Source organism: Mirounga leonina, unplaced genomic scaffold (genome assembly GCF_011800145.1).
Source record: "Mirounga leonina isolate KUSES-001 unplaced genomic scaffold, KU_Mleo_1.0 Mir_178, whole genome shotgun sequence".
NCBI classification, from domain to species: Eukaryota; Metazoa; Chordata; class Mammalia; order Carnivora; family Phocidae; genus Mirounga; species Mirounga leonina.
In genome coordinates this window covers 19,283,922-19,297,456 of record NW_023270464.1, presented here as the reverse complement: position 1 = coordinate 19,297,456, position 13,535 = coordinate 19,283,922, and the positions used below count along the sequence as shown (strand labels likewise).

Below are 13,535 nucleotides of genomic sequence, written 5' to 3'. Positions count from 1 at the left end.
ATGGAACGTTCACCAAAGCAGACCATATTCTGTGGCATAAAAGAAGTATCAAATTTGAGAATTAAAATCATACTACATATGTGCTCTGACCACAACAGTATTAAAATCAGAAAACAAAGTAAGAAGTTACCTGGAAAAACCGCAAACATTTAAAAAACAAAACAAAACAAAACAAAAAAAACACACAAAAACTTATTAAAAAATCCATGAATCAAAGAAGAAATCTTCAGGAATCATTGTATATAAACATCAGAAAATATCTCAAACTCAAAAATTCAAACATCACATATAAAAATGCGATGTTTTATCTGAAAGAAAAAAAGATCGACTTTGTTTAGATTCCTCTAAACAAACTGTTTAGAGGAAACAGTGTCTAGAGGAAAATTTATAACATTAAATGCCTATATTAGAAAAGAGAGGTGTCAAATCAATGATCTAAGCTTCTACCTTAAGAAACCAGAAAAGAGGGCAGACTAACGCAAAGCAAATAGGATAAAGAAAACAAAGAACAGGTATCAATGAAATAGAAAACAGAAAAATAAAATCGGGGATGCCTGGGTGGCTCAGTCAGTTTAGTGTCTGCCTTTGGCTCAGGTCATGATCCCAGGATCCCGGGATCTAGTCCCACATTGGGCTCCCTGCTCAGCGGAGAGCCTGCTTCTCCCTCTGCTTGCCCCCCACCCCCCTTCTGACAAATAAAGTCTTAAAAAAAAAAAAAAAAAAGAGAAGAGAAAAAGAAAATCGATGAAACCAAAAGCTGATTCCCTGAATAGATCAATGATATCAGTAAAACTCTACCCAGACTGACCAAGAACGAAAGTTAAAAACTATAAGTATCAGGAATTAAAAGAAGTCATTATTACAGATCCTACAGACATTGGAAGGATAACAAAGAGATATTATGAACAACATTACTGTAACAGATTCAACAAGTTAGATTAAGTGGAAACATTTCATGGAAGACACAAACTACCAAATTTGCTCAAAAAGATAATCTGAATACCCTTATTCTATTAAAGACATTGAATTCAGTTAAAAACCTTCCTATAAGGAAACCTACAGGCCCAGAAGGCTTCAGTGGTGAATGCTACCAAACATTTAAGGAAGAAATTATACCAATTCTACACAAACTCTTACACAAAATAGAAGAGGAAGGAACAACATACAGCTCATCTTTATGAGTCCAGCATCACCCGGACACCAAACCTAGACATAGACATTATAAGAAAAGTATAAATCAATATCCCTCAGGAACTCAGATGCAAAATCCTGAACAAAAATTAAGATACTGAATCCAGCAACACAGAAAAAAAATCAAGTTGCAATGGCCATCCCAGGAATGTTGAAAAATCAATTTATTAACAGACCAAAAACTCCACAAATTAATTATCAAGCAATGTAGGAAAGTGTTGGGCAAAATTCAACATCTACTCATGATAAAACTCATAGAACACTGGAAACAGAAACGAAATTCCTCAGTCTGATAAATGGTATCTATTAAAAACACACACACACACAAAACACCTACAGTTAACATCATACTTAATAGCTAGAGACTAAATGCTTTTACTCTGAGATCAAGAACAAGGCAAGAATGTCCACGCTCATCACTTTTATTCAACACTGTATAGGAGTTTCTTCAATGCACTATAGCAGAAAAAGAAATAAAATGCATAGGTCTGGAAAGGAAGAAGTAAAACTTTCTTTATTCATAGACAGCATGATTGCCTATGTAGAAAATCCTAAGTAATCTACAAAAATGCTGCTATAATAAATCAGTTTAGCAAAGCTGCAAGATACAAAGTCAATATATAAAAAAGCAGCACTAGTTCTATATATTAGCAGTGAATAATTAAAATGTAAAACTAAAAACAAAAGTAATACCATTTACAATAGCATCAATAAATATAAAATAATTAAGAAAATCTGAGCAAGACTAAAAACTACAAAACACTGATGAGGAAAATTAAAGCATGCTTAGAGACATCATGTTTATACATCAGAAAATTCAGTCCTGTTAAGTTGTGAATTCTCCCCAAATGATCACTACTTGATTCTAAGATTTACTATAAAAGGTACAGTCATCAACCCAGTGTGGTACTGGCACAAAGACAAACATTTAGATCAATGGAATAAGAGAGAATCCACAAGAGACCTTCAGAGACATGGCCTAGTGATATCTGACATAGATGCCAAGTGGTATTCCAACCAGGAAAAGAACAGTCTTCTGAACAAATAATCCTGCAACAAGCGGATGTCCACATGCAAACAAAAAACAAATCTCCTTCAAATCTCAAATCTTCTATCAACTACAAAAATGAACTAAAAATATACCTAAATATTGAAGTTAAAACTATAAAACTTCTAGGGGCGCCTGGGTGGCTCAGTTGGTTGGGCGACTGCCTTCAGCTCAGGTCATGATCCTGGAGTCCCGGGATCGAGTCCCGCATCGGGCTCCCCCTGCTCGGCGGGGAGTCTGCTTCTCCCTCTGACCCTCCCCCTTCTCATGCTCTCTGTCTCTCATTCTCTCTGTCTCAAATAAATAAATCTTTAAAAAAAAAAAAAAACAAACTATAAAACTTCTAGAAGAAAACAGAGGGAAATATTTTTTGTGATCTTGGGTCAGGCAAAGATTTCATAGCACACATGAAAAACCTGAAAAAAATCAACCACATCAAAATTAAATTTTTTTGCTCCTCAAAGGCATGGTTAGGAAAATGAAAAGGCAAACCACAGACTAGGAGAAAATACTTACACAGGATCTATCTGCTAAAGGACTGGTAATATAAACTATATTAAAATATAAATTATTAAAATACATAAATATTAAAATATAAGTAACAATGAAAAACCTCTTAAAATGCGATAAGACAAACAACACGCTTTTAAAATGGGCACAAGACTTGAGAAATTATTTCATCAAATATATATGACTGGCAAAGAACACAGGAAAGGTGTCCAATATCATTAATTATCAGGAAAGAGCAAATTGAAACCACAAAGAGCTAACGGTTCATATCAGAATGGTTAAAATTAAAGAGTGATAATACCAAGTGTTGACAAAGATGTGGAGCAACTGAGCACTGATACATTACCCGAAGAATGCAAAACAGTACAGTCACTTTAGACAACAGGTTAGCAATTTCTTATAATGTCACAGACACTTAATACAACACAACAATCCCACTGATGGGTATTTACCCAAGAAAAACAAATATATCTTTGCACAAAGAATTTTACTGGAGGGCGCCTGGGTGGCTCAGATGGTTAAGCGTCTGCCTTCGGCTCAGGTCATGATCTCAGGGTCCTGGGATCGAGCCCCGCATCGGGCTCCCTGCTCCTTGGGAGCCTGCTTCTCCCTCTGCCTCTCTCTCTCTCTCTCTCTGTCTCTCATGAATAAATAAATAAAATCTTAAAAAAAAAAAAAAAAGAATTTTACTGGAATTTTCATAGCGGCTTAACTCATGATAGCCCCTAACTAGAAACAACCCAATCTGCTGTCAATAGGTAAATGGATAAACAAATAGTGGTACATTCATACAATGCAACAGACTCACAACAAGAAGGAATGAACCACTGATACAAACACGATGAGTCTCAAGATCATCATGTTAAAAGAAAAAAAAGCCAGACAAAAAATATCACCTAGTGGTATGGTTCCATTTTTATGGTATTTTAGAAAAGGCAAAAGTAGTGTGAGCAAGCGTATTAGTGATTCAACTGGAGGAACAGAATGACTGCAAGGGGACAAGAGGGAACTTTGGGGGTGATGGTGATATTCCTACCATGATTGCAGAAGTTATTACACAATTTAAACATTTGTCAAAACTCATCAAATTGTGAACTTAAATTGATTTTATTGCATATAAGTTATATTCCAATAGAGCTGAAAAAAATCCCCTAAATATAAGTGTAATATATGTTTTTAGTTTTTATAACTCCCCCAAACACTTTAACATTATAATCCTCTAGTTTCATTAAAATTTTAGGAACCTTTGCAAAAATTCTTTATCTTAGAATATTTTTCATCGCCTTCTCAATTCCATGGCCAGTGAGTAAACTGAACATTCTTGGCCTTCAATATGTAAGGGACTAACTGGCTATACTTTGCATGTCATTTTAGGCATTTGCATTTTACACAAAGTAAGTTAAACAGTTTGCAAAATATATAATATATACAGATAATATAAAATGTGAATAATATATTAATAGTATATAATATAAATAACTTTAAAATGTGTTGTTTCAATCAAAATTAAAATATTAAAAATATTTATAAAAAATAACACAATAATGAAATTAAGATTAAATCAAATCTTTTTTTAAAAGATTAATTTATTTGAGAGAGAGAGAGTGAGCATGAGTGGGCACAGGGGCAGAGGGAGAGGGAGAGAGAGAATCTCAAGCAGACTCCACACTGAGTGTGGAGCCCGACATGGGGCTCAATTTTAAAACCCTGAGATCATGACCTGAGCCGAAATCAAGAGATGGAGGCTTAACCAACTGAGCCACCCAGGTGCCCCTAAATAAAATCTCTTTAACTGAATACACTCATTTCTGAATAATAGTGGTGAGAACATATTAATGCTGGAAGAATATTCTTCATGTATATGACCACTTTCACATCTCTCTCACATAAACTCTGAGTCCTTGCAGGACACTTTCTTGACTACTTCTGCTTTTAAGGCTTCACATAATGATTTGATATATATCCTATCTTCCCCAGGTCTTGTAAGCAAAGGCACTGATTGTCCTTTTGTTCTAAACTATCTTTTCCAAAATGTCTGTGTATCAAATAGCCTTGAAAAACAGAGACACTGTTTCTTTCCGAAGCAAAGGGTAGGTCTGTTTACTACCCAGCATAATAAAGATAATGTCTCAGTCAAGGGCAAAGATCAGGCAGGCTCACCGCCCATTATAAAAATTGAAGTTTCCTAAGGGTGGGGCTTCTCGGTTGTGACAAAGCATCCACCTGGGCTCCTCTGTGCTGCCCTTGGGGAACTTGGGAAGCAAGAGGAACCAACAAGGAAATGATGTTCATGGTGCTTTTTGTGCAATGAGTAATGAATTCATTTGTCCTAGGACCGAGGAGCCCTGTGACTTCAGCTAGCACCCATGAAACTGTCAGGCTAACTTGGGAGCCTGCAAGTAGGGTAAAATCTCAGACCTATCACAGTTTTGACAATTAGTATATATTAAATAGTATTAAAACATTTAAACACAGTGGAAGGCAAAAGTCTCTTGACAGAATCACACCTATGTGGTGAAAAACCCTAATCTGATTCAGTTTTTCATTGAATGATTATGCTTGAATAAACACCAAGAAACAATATCTATTTTAGCTTTTCTATAGTTTCCCAAATTTTTCTTTACAAATTACTTTTTGGCAAATCTTCTATTTTGTCATAGCTTTAGGCTGACAGAAAAGTTACCAAGAAAGCACATAGTTCCTATATACCTCTCCCTCACCAGCGTCTCCAATGGGAACATCTCTTTTTTTTTTTTTTTTTAAGATTTTTATTTATTTATTTGACAGAGAGAGAGACAGCGAGAGAGGGAACACAGGCAAGGGGAGTGTGAGAGGGAGAAGCAGGCTTCCTGCGGAGCGAGGAGCCTGATGCGGGGCTCGATCCCAGGACCCTGGGATCATGACCTGAGCCGAAGGCAGCCGCTTAATGACTGAGCCACCCAGGCGCCCCTCCAATGGGAACATCTTACATAACCCTGGTACATTCGTCAATAGTAGAAACCGACGTCGGTACGTTACTATTAACTAAATTCTAGACTGGATTTGGATTTCATTTCTCTTTCCACTAATGTTCTTTTCTGTTCCAGGATCAAAATCAGGATACCACAGGGCACTGAGAGAGAGAGAGAGAGAGAGTGTGTGGGGGGGGGGGGGGAGGGGGGGTGTACGCACATGTGTGTGTAATCTGGCATTTTAACATTTTCAATGAAATGTAATTCATATACTCTAAAACTCACCCAACTAAAGGGTATGATTCAATGGTTTAGGATATTCGCAGAGTTGTGTAACCGTTAACCAATGTCTAAGTTGAGAAGATTTCATCATGCCAAGAAGATACTGTATCTGCTAGTCTTCACACCCCACCCCAACCTCCATTTCCCAGTTCTGGGCAATCATGAGTCGACTTTCTGTGTCTGTGGACTTGCCTACTCCAGACACGTCACATAAATGGAACCACACATTATGTGGTCTTTGGTGACTGGCTTCTTTTACTTAGCAAAGGGTTTTCAAGGTTTTCCCATGTCAGAGCACATATCAGTACTTCATTCCTTTTACTACCAAATAATCTTCCACTGTGTGGGGATATCCACATTTTATTTATTTATTTATTTATGATGGACATTTGTGCTGTTTTCACTTTCTGGCAGTTTGGAATAATGCTGCTATGAAAATCCATGTATGAGTTTTTGTTTTGGCGTGTTTTCATTTCTCCTGGGTTTACACCTGGGAGTGAAACTGCTGGGTCATGTGATACCTTCATGTTTAACATTCTGAGAACTGCCAGACTTTTCCAAAGTGGCTGCACCATTTGATGTCCCCACTAGCAATGTATGGGTGTTTTATCTTTCCATGCCAACACTTGTAATTATTCTTGTCTGTCTGTCTGATCGTAGCCACCCTAGGAGGTGTGAAGTGGTATCTCATGGGGGGGGAGAGAGAGAGTATGAGTGTGTGTGGGGGGCATGCCAGGGAGAAGCAGACTCCCTGCTGAGCAGGGAAACCCGATGCCAGGCTCAATCCCAGGACCCTGGGATCATGACTCGAGTCAAAAGCAGACGCTCAACTGAATGAGTCACCCAGGTGCTCCAGGAGTATATATTTTTTAAATGGAAAATATATTTTAATCTGTTGGTTACTTTCTAGGGAAGGAAGACAGTATGAAGATGTAATATGCATCACCCTTAGGTTTGTCTCCCTCCTTATTAAAAAAAAAAAAGTATTAAATACCTTCTATATATCAAATCATTATGTGAAGCCTTAAAAGCAGAAGTAGTCAAGAAAGTGGTCAGTTACTATGTGCCTTGCACACAGCAGGCACTTAAAATGTGTGCTGACTGGGACAGTGTGAGCTCTAATTAATAGAAAGGAGAACGAGAGGAACACCATAAGGAGTAACCATGTTTTAAATGCTGCGTGCATTTCTGGCCAGGTCACGACACAAACAGAGACATGGGACCAGAGTTAACGACTCTCTTCTTCCGCTCCATGAAAGGCATTGCACAACACAGTGAGTGGGTAAGTCAGAGACAGCCACACCCCTTGTAGAAACACAAGAGTTCAGAGAGCTTAGTTTCACAGAAGTTAAGGAAGCAGAGGGCTGAAATGAGAAGGTAGGTCCACGGTGTCAACCACTGTAGAGCCATCAAAACAGATAAAAGACGTTACTGGACTGGGCAACTGTGAGGTTTCTTGTGACTTTGGAAAGAGCAGGTTTTAATAGGACAGGTAAGATCAGAATTAAAACTGTAAAACATCTCTCGATACCTCTAGATTCACAGTACTTTACAGTTTGTAAAATACCGTCAGCGAGACTGGACCTCTCTCCTGCTCCAGGAGGAGGGACGATGCCATTTCGGAGAGGAGCCCACACACACTGTGATGCTACATTTGGGGACAGTATCCTCGCGTATGAACTGAACTGGTAACTGCGTCTGCTCCCAAGACTGAGCTTCTTGAGAACAGAAGCACATCTTTATTCCACGGGTCTCCCGACTGAGTAGTAAGTGTGGGGTTTAGGGTGGATTCTTAACGAATAATCTTTGAATTCATTATCCTCAGTGATTTTACAGAGAATGAAAAGTTAGGAGAGCCTTTAGGATTATCACTCTGCCTCCGTTTACCAGATCCATTAACAACCGTTAAAACCGAGGCCAGCAGAGGTGAAGTAACTCGGACAAGTCAGTACGGTATTCAGAAACAGTGAGGGCGTTTTCCTCACTTCCAATCCAGCATTCTTTCCCCCACCCCACAAGTGCCTCTTCTGAATTTTTTCTTTGTCTTGGAATTCAACAATTGTTTAAACAAGTTTCAATAACAATACTAAACTGAAAAAAGCTGGCAAAGTGCAATTCAGATCTCTGGAGATTAGTTGGAAAACAGAGTCCCTGTTTACTTTAGACAAAAAGATTTAGAAAATAAAATATCAAATGAAACAACTAATATATGGAACTGTGGGCACCAATTTTTTGAATATTAGAATGCTGTCATTGACAGAAATGTTTTCTGTTTGCTTTGGGCTCTCTGTCTAGATGCCTGCTTCAGTCACTGACAGCTAATTCACAGCAATGCGCCGAGGAGGCTCACCGTTTCTATGGACACAGACACTTAAGCAAATCTGGCCACAATGCAGTCATCAGCCGGTTCCTTCTTCAGAATTAGGACTCATTTACAAACATTTAAAAGTAAAATCTATATTGGAAAATGGTAAGGTTTCAAGTAATTTCAGGAAATGCTTGTAAGTCAAAACCACAACGAGATGCTGTATTACAGCCCTTCGGGTGGCCACATTCACCTCCCCACCTCCAAAACACCACCGAGGAAATTTCAACAAGTGCTGGCGAGGGCACAGAGAAGTTGGAACCTTGGGCACCGCTGGTGGGAATGTCAGACAGCCGTCACTGTGGAACGGTGGCTGAAACTTCCCAAAACGACACGGAGAACTACCATATGATCCAGCAATCCCACTTCTGGGTATATGCTGAAAAGAACCGAGAGCTGGGACTCGAACAGATCCTTGTACACCAATGTCCACAGTAGCGCTATTCACAGTAGACAGAAGGTGGAAACACCCCAAATGCCCAAAATGGATGGATAAATAAAATGTGGTACGCACATACAGTGGAATACCATTCAGCCTTAAAAAGGAAGGATGCTCGGACACAGGCCACAACACGGATGACCCTGCAGACATGCTGCTGAGTGAAAGAAGCCAGTCAGCCAAGTACAAATACTGTACGTTTCCACCTATGTGAGCTAACCAGAGCAGTCAAACTCAGAGACAAAACAAAATCAGAATGGTGGTTTCCAGGGACGAGGAGGACGGAGAGAGAAGAGTGGAATTATTATTTAATGGGTAGAGTCTCAGTTTACAAAGATGAGAAAGTTCTGGAGACGGACGGCGGTGACGGTTGTACAACAACGTGAATGTACTGACCCACCGTGACCTGTACGGCCGCTGCATGGTGAATTCTGGGTTATGTGTGTGCTCCCACAATCAAATTAAAAAAAAAAGTGTGCGGCAATTAGAGATCAGCAAGCTCGTTTAGACAAAAGTGGTCAAGCGGTGCACACAGGGGCAGAGCTGGAATTCTGGGCCAGATGCTACCAATCATGGTCAATGTCGTTAACCGGAGGGCCGACTCCATGTGCATCGAGTGTGGAAAGACTGTCAAAACACGTATCAGCATTTTCCACCACATCCTGTATACAGTGACAGCAACACCAAGCATATTGTCTTCTTGTGTGAACAGATCGTTCTTACTATGTAAGTAAACTGCTTAAGAGATATAAACTGGATTACAAAACATCTCCCCCGTTTCAGAATCTGATGTCACAGGTAAGTTTGCCCTAGTCTCAGTGCTATTCTTCAACAACTGTCTCTTTCTCACTCACACCAAGAGACAACTTAAAGACCACACAGTGTGGCTACACTGGAAACATTTTCAGAATGCTTCCTATAGGCCAGATACAACGCCAAGCCCCGAGTACAAACATGGTAACACACCTGTTTGCCCATTAGTCTCTTCCAAAAGGTGACCTCTAAGACTGAGATTTTTCCATAAACAGATGATAAGCTGGTTCTCTGTACTATCAACAATCTTCTTACTTGGCTCTGAAACTAGGCTTGGCAAGATTCTGACTGTTAGCAGATTTAGAAGACAGAAAAGGAAGAAACAACAGTGTCAAGACGCTAATAATTTGAGTTTTAAAGAGAACAGTGAAGATGATTATGAGCCCCTCTCTCCAGATTTTGCACTATGGCATCTTTGAGGTCGTACGAGCAAGATGCAGGACTGGAACTGACTGAATGGGTAGGAGAGGGAAGAGTTCAAGATGATTCAGAACTTCTGTTTAGCAAGTGGCTGGAAGTGAGGAAGACAGACACTCTGCTATTACATATACACATTTTTGGGAGGAAGAAGTTACCAAAAAACTTTCTGGCTCTGACCCCATTTATGATTCTTTAGCTAGAAACCAAACTTAGTCCTTTATCCACACTATCTCCATGATCCTTAGATCACAGACACCATAGGTATTCAACATCCGAAGTTCGGAGCAACTACATGGCACATGGACCCTGGGACAATGGAAGCTCAGAAGAAACGTCAGGGCTATCCAGATAATTCTTCATTCCTGCCATGAAGTCTGGGACTCCTTGTGATCATCTAAACTGCACCCACGTTGTGTTCCCATCAGTCTGAAAATAGAGTTGTACATATTTCCAGCAGAGAGGGAACTGCCTTTTGTTTTTGGCAGTGTTTCTCCTACTGTTTATATCTGAACATCCTAATAATACGAGCTCATGGTTACACCCAGCCTTCCCAGCCACTGCTCATATTTACTTCCTCTGCAACTGTCTCAGGAGATCCAGCCAGAGTTACAAGGCTGAACAAAAGGAAGCAAAAACCCACCATGTGGACACGGAAGCCAATACTTGAGTCAAAATCTTTTCAGGGAGTCAGACTGCAACTGAGCAGATATGCGCAGTTGTCCTCAGTCCTTAGCTTCCTTACATCTTTTGTTTGACGCAAGGTGGAACTGTCTTAGAGAAATCAAACTTATAAACGATGTATTTCTCGGGAAAATGACACTAGACTTAAAGATAAATTACTCTTTCTGAGCTTTAGCTAATGAGGTCATGTGGCCTGCCCAAACATCATGGATAGGGATGGGATTGTCCTCTGTAAATATTTTCATTCGATGCACACAAAACATGGTTGCAAATCTTTTAAGCATTCACCTGACACTCTTAATTACTAGCTACAAAGTATGCTCAATAAACCATCAATAACATGAAGAATATTATTATTAGTAGGCAATATTTTTGCAGGTACCTAAAGTTGTAACATTAGTAAAACAGAAATGGGCCTTGGACTAAAATCAGGTTACGTCAGCAGTCAATCCTAGATTCTGACACCCTTCTTTCCGGTATGCTAGTTTTGCAGTAAGTTTCAGATATGTAGTGTCCTCTTTGTTAACACTGGTCTCAGGAATACTCACCATGAATTTAGCTACTGAACTCTGTTAGGTGAAAACTTCTATCATTCATCAACTTGTGCGTTCCCTACTAGCTTTCTGAAGGATGTTGACAAAAACAGGCATGTCAGTACCAATGGGTTCCTGCTAACCATAAAATTCTTCCACACCCCATTCTGAGCATGTGATTCATAGTTACTGACCACTTATCACAGGAGCAAGAACTGACACACACATCGAGAGGGGGAGTCAAGGGAAAGGCATAGAGTGAGGAAGAGGGGTGTGTGTGTGTTTGTGTGTGTGCGTCTGTGTGTGTGTGTACACGTACTGGGCCGTGGGCCAGACGTAAATGACCAAGGAATACTGTTAACTTATGCCTTATTATTTAGCAAAGAATTCAGAAAGGAGGTAACATTTCGGGGATGTTGGAGGCTGATGATGGGAAGCAAGAGCTGATCTGAGGACAAAGACTAACAACATATGCAGCTTTAGGGAAGTGTTAAGAGAAGGCCTTGATGCAGGAGAGCTACCATGAAACAGAACTGCACAGAACTGATGAACGGAAAAGATCGGACTGCAGCATGAGCCAAAGAAAGCATCGGGACATAACCCAGAATGAGAATTGTGAAGCTAATCCGCAGTGAATTACTAGGATGCCAGTGGGAGGGCCTACAGTCGTAAATGTGGAATTCCACAGCAGTGGGCCCACAATCTGAATTTTGTGTTTACTGTCATCCTCTATCTCTGTGTTCTTACCTTTGAGTACATTAACTACAGTTTATGGAGCATGATGCGCAGGAATCCTTACTTAGAAGCCCTAAAAGATTAATTCATTCAATTAACAAAACTTTTTTGTTTTTTAAGATTTATTTATTTATGTGACAGAGAGACAGCGAGAGAGGGACCACAAGCAGGGGGAGTGGGAGAGGGAGAAGCAGGCTTCCCGCTGAGCAGGGAGCCCGATATGGGGCTCGATCCCAGAACCCTGGGATCAGGACCTGAGCCGAAGGTAGACACTTAATGACTGAGCCACCCAGGCATCCCTTAACAAAACTTTTTGAGCATTTAATACAAATTAGGAACATTGTTTTCAGTACTTAGAAATAGTGAACAGATGGAAAAATTACAAGCTCATTTGTATAAAAGAACAAATTTCCACAGACAAAAGTGGAGTGAGAACATACACACGATCACTTGAGAACTGAAGTGGCATATACACCCAAATATAATTTTTTTAAAACACTGATTAAAGATACCGAAACTCAAAATGAAAAATAATTAGAGAATACTTCTGAATGATTAAAGAAAAAAAAAATAATTGTGGAAAAAATGTGCAAAAATTGTGCAACAAAATGAATTTATGTGAGGCCACGAATCTGCCCTAAGTGTTATGGAAGGAATTCCTATCCTGGGAAAAAAGCAGTAGACACAGCTTCTAAGACTATTTTCAATAGGAAAGTCTAGGGGCGCCTGGGTGGCTCAGTCAGTTAAGCGTCTGACTCTTGATCTCAGCTCAGGTCTTGATCTCAGGGCTGTGAGTTCAAGCCCCATGTTGGAGCCTACTTAAAAAGCAAGCAAACAAACAAACAAAAACACAACAACAAAAAACTCCTCAAGTCTAAAACAGAAAAGAAACACATGTATATTTATATGAGAACTGATTCACATATTCATGTAACAAAAGGCACTGCTGACTTGAAGAGGAGGTCTACGATAGCAAGAAAAAGCATGAACTTTGAAAACAATCAGATCTGGGTTTGCATCCTATTACCTATTACACATGAGCTGTGGAGATTGTCAGAAAATTACTGAATACCCCAATCTGTTTTTCCATATGTAAAATGAGACAAACACTAGGAATGTAAAAATGAAAAGACTGGATCTCGTATCCATCCACTTCTTCCCACTTCAGACCACAAAACCAAGTTACCGTGCCTCGGGCTGCCACAATGGTGGCCTACCTCATTCCCACACCACCCGAAGGATCTCTTCAAAACATTATTTGAGAAGTAACGTATCCAAACAAAGCCAAGTCCTCACGGCTGTCAAGGCCCTTCTTTTCTAGGTCCCACTCAGGACCCTTCCGATACTGGTCCTCTGCTTGCACAGTCATGTGACAGCCCCGTCACGGTGGCCCGGCCACTGCTTCCCCGAGTACCTCAGGGCCTCTACATTTACTGTTCATTCTCGCCCGAACACTTTCCCTTGGTAGAGCGAGCATCTTTCTATCCTCAGGAGATCAGGGTTTTTTTATTTTTTATTTTTTTTATTTTTATTTTTTAAAGATTTTTATTTATTTATTTGACAGAGA

The 13,535-nt window shown here is 39.8% G+C and overlaps 1 protein-coding gene across 17 annotated transcripts in view; it reads right to left on the bottom strand.

The window, feature by feature from the left end:
- AKAP13 (A-kinase anchoring protein 13) overlaps nt 1-13,535 on the bottom strand; it is a 320,846-nt gene that overhangs the window by 99,450 nt on the left and 207,861 nt on the right. The window lies entirely within an intron of this gene.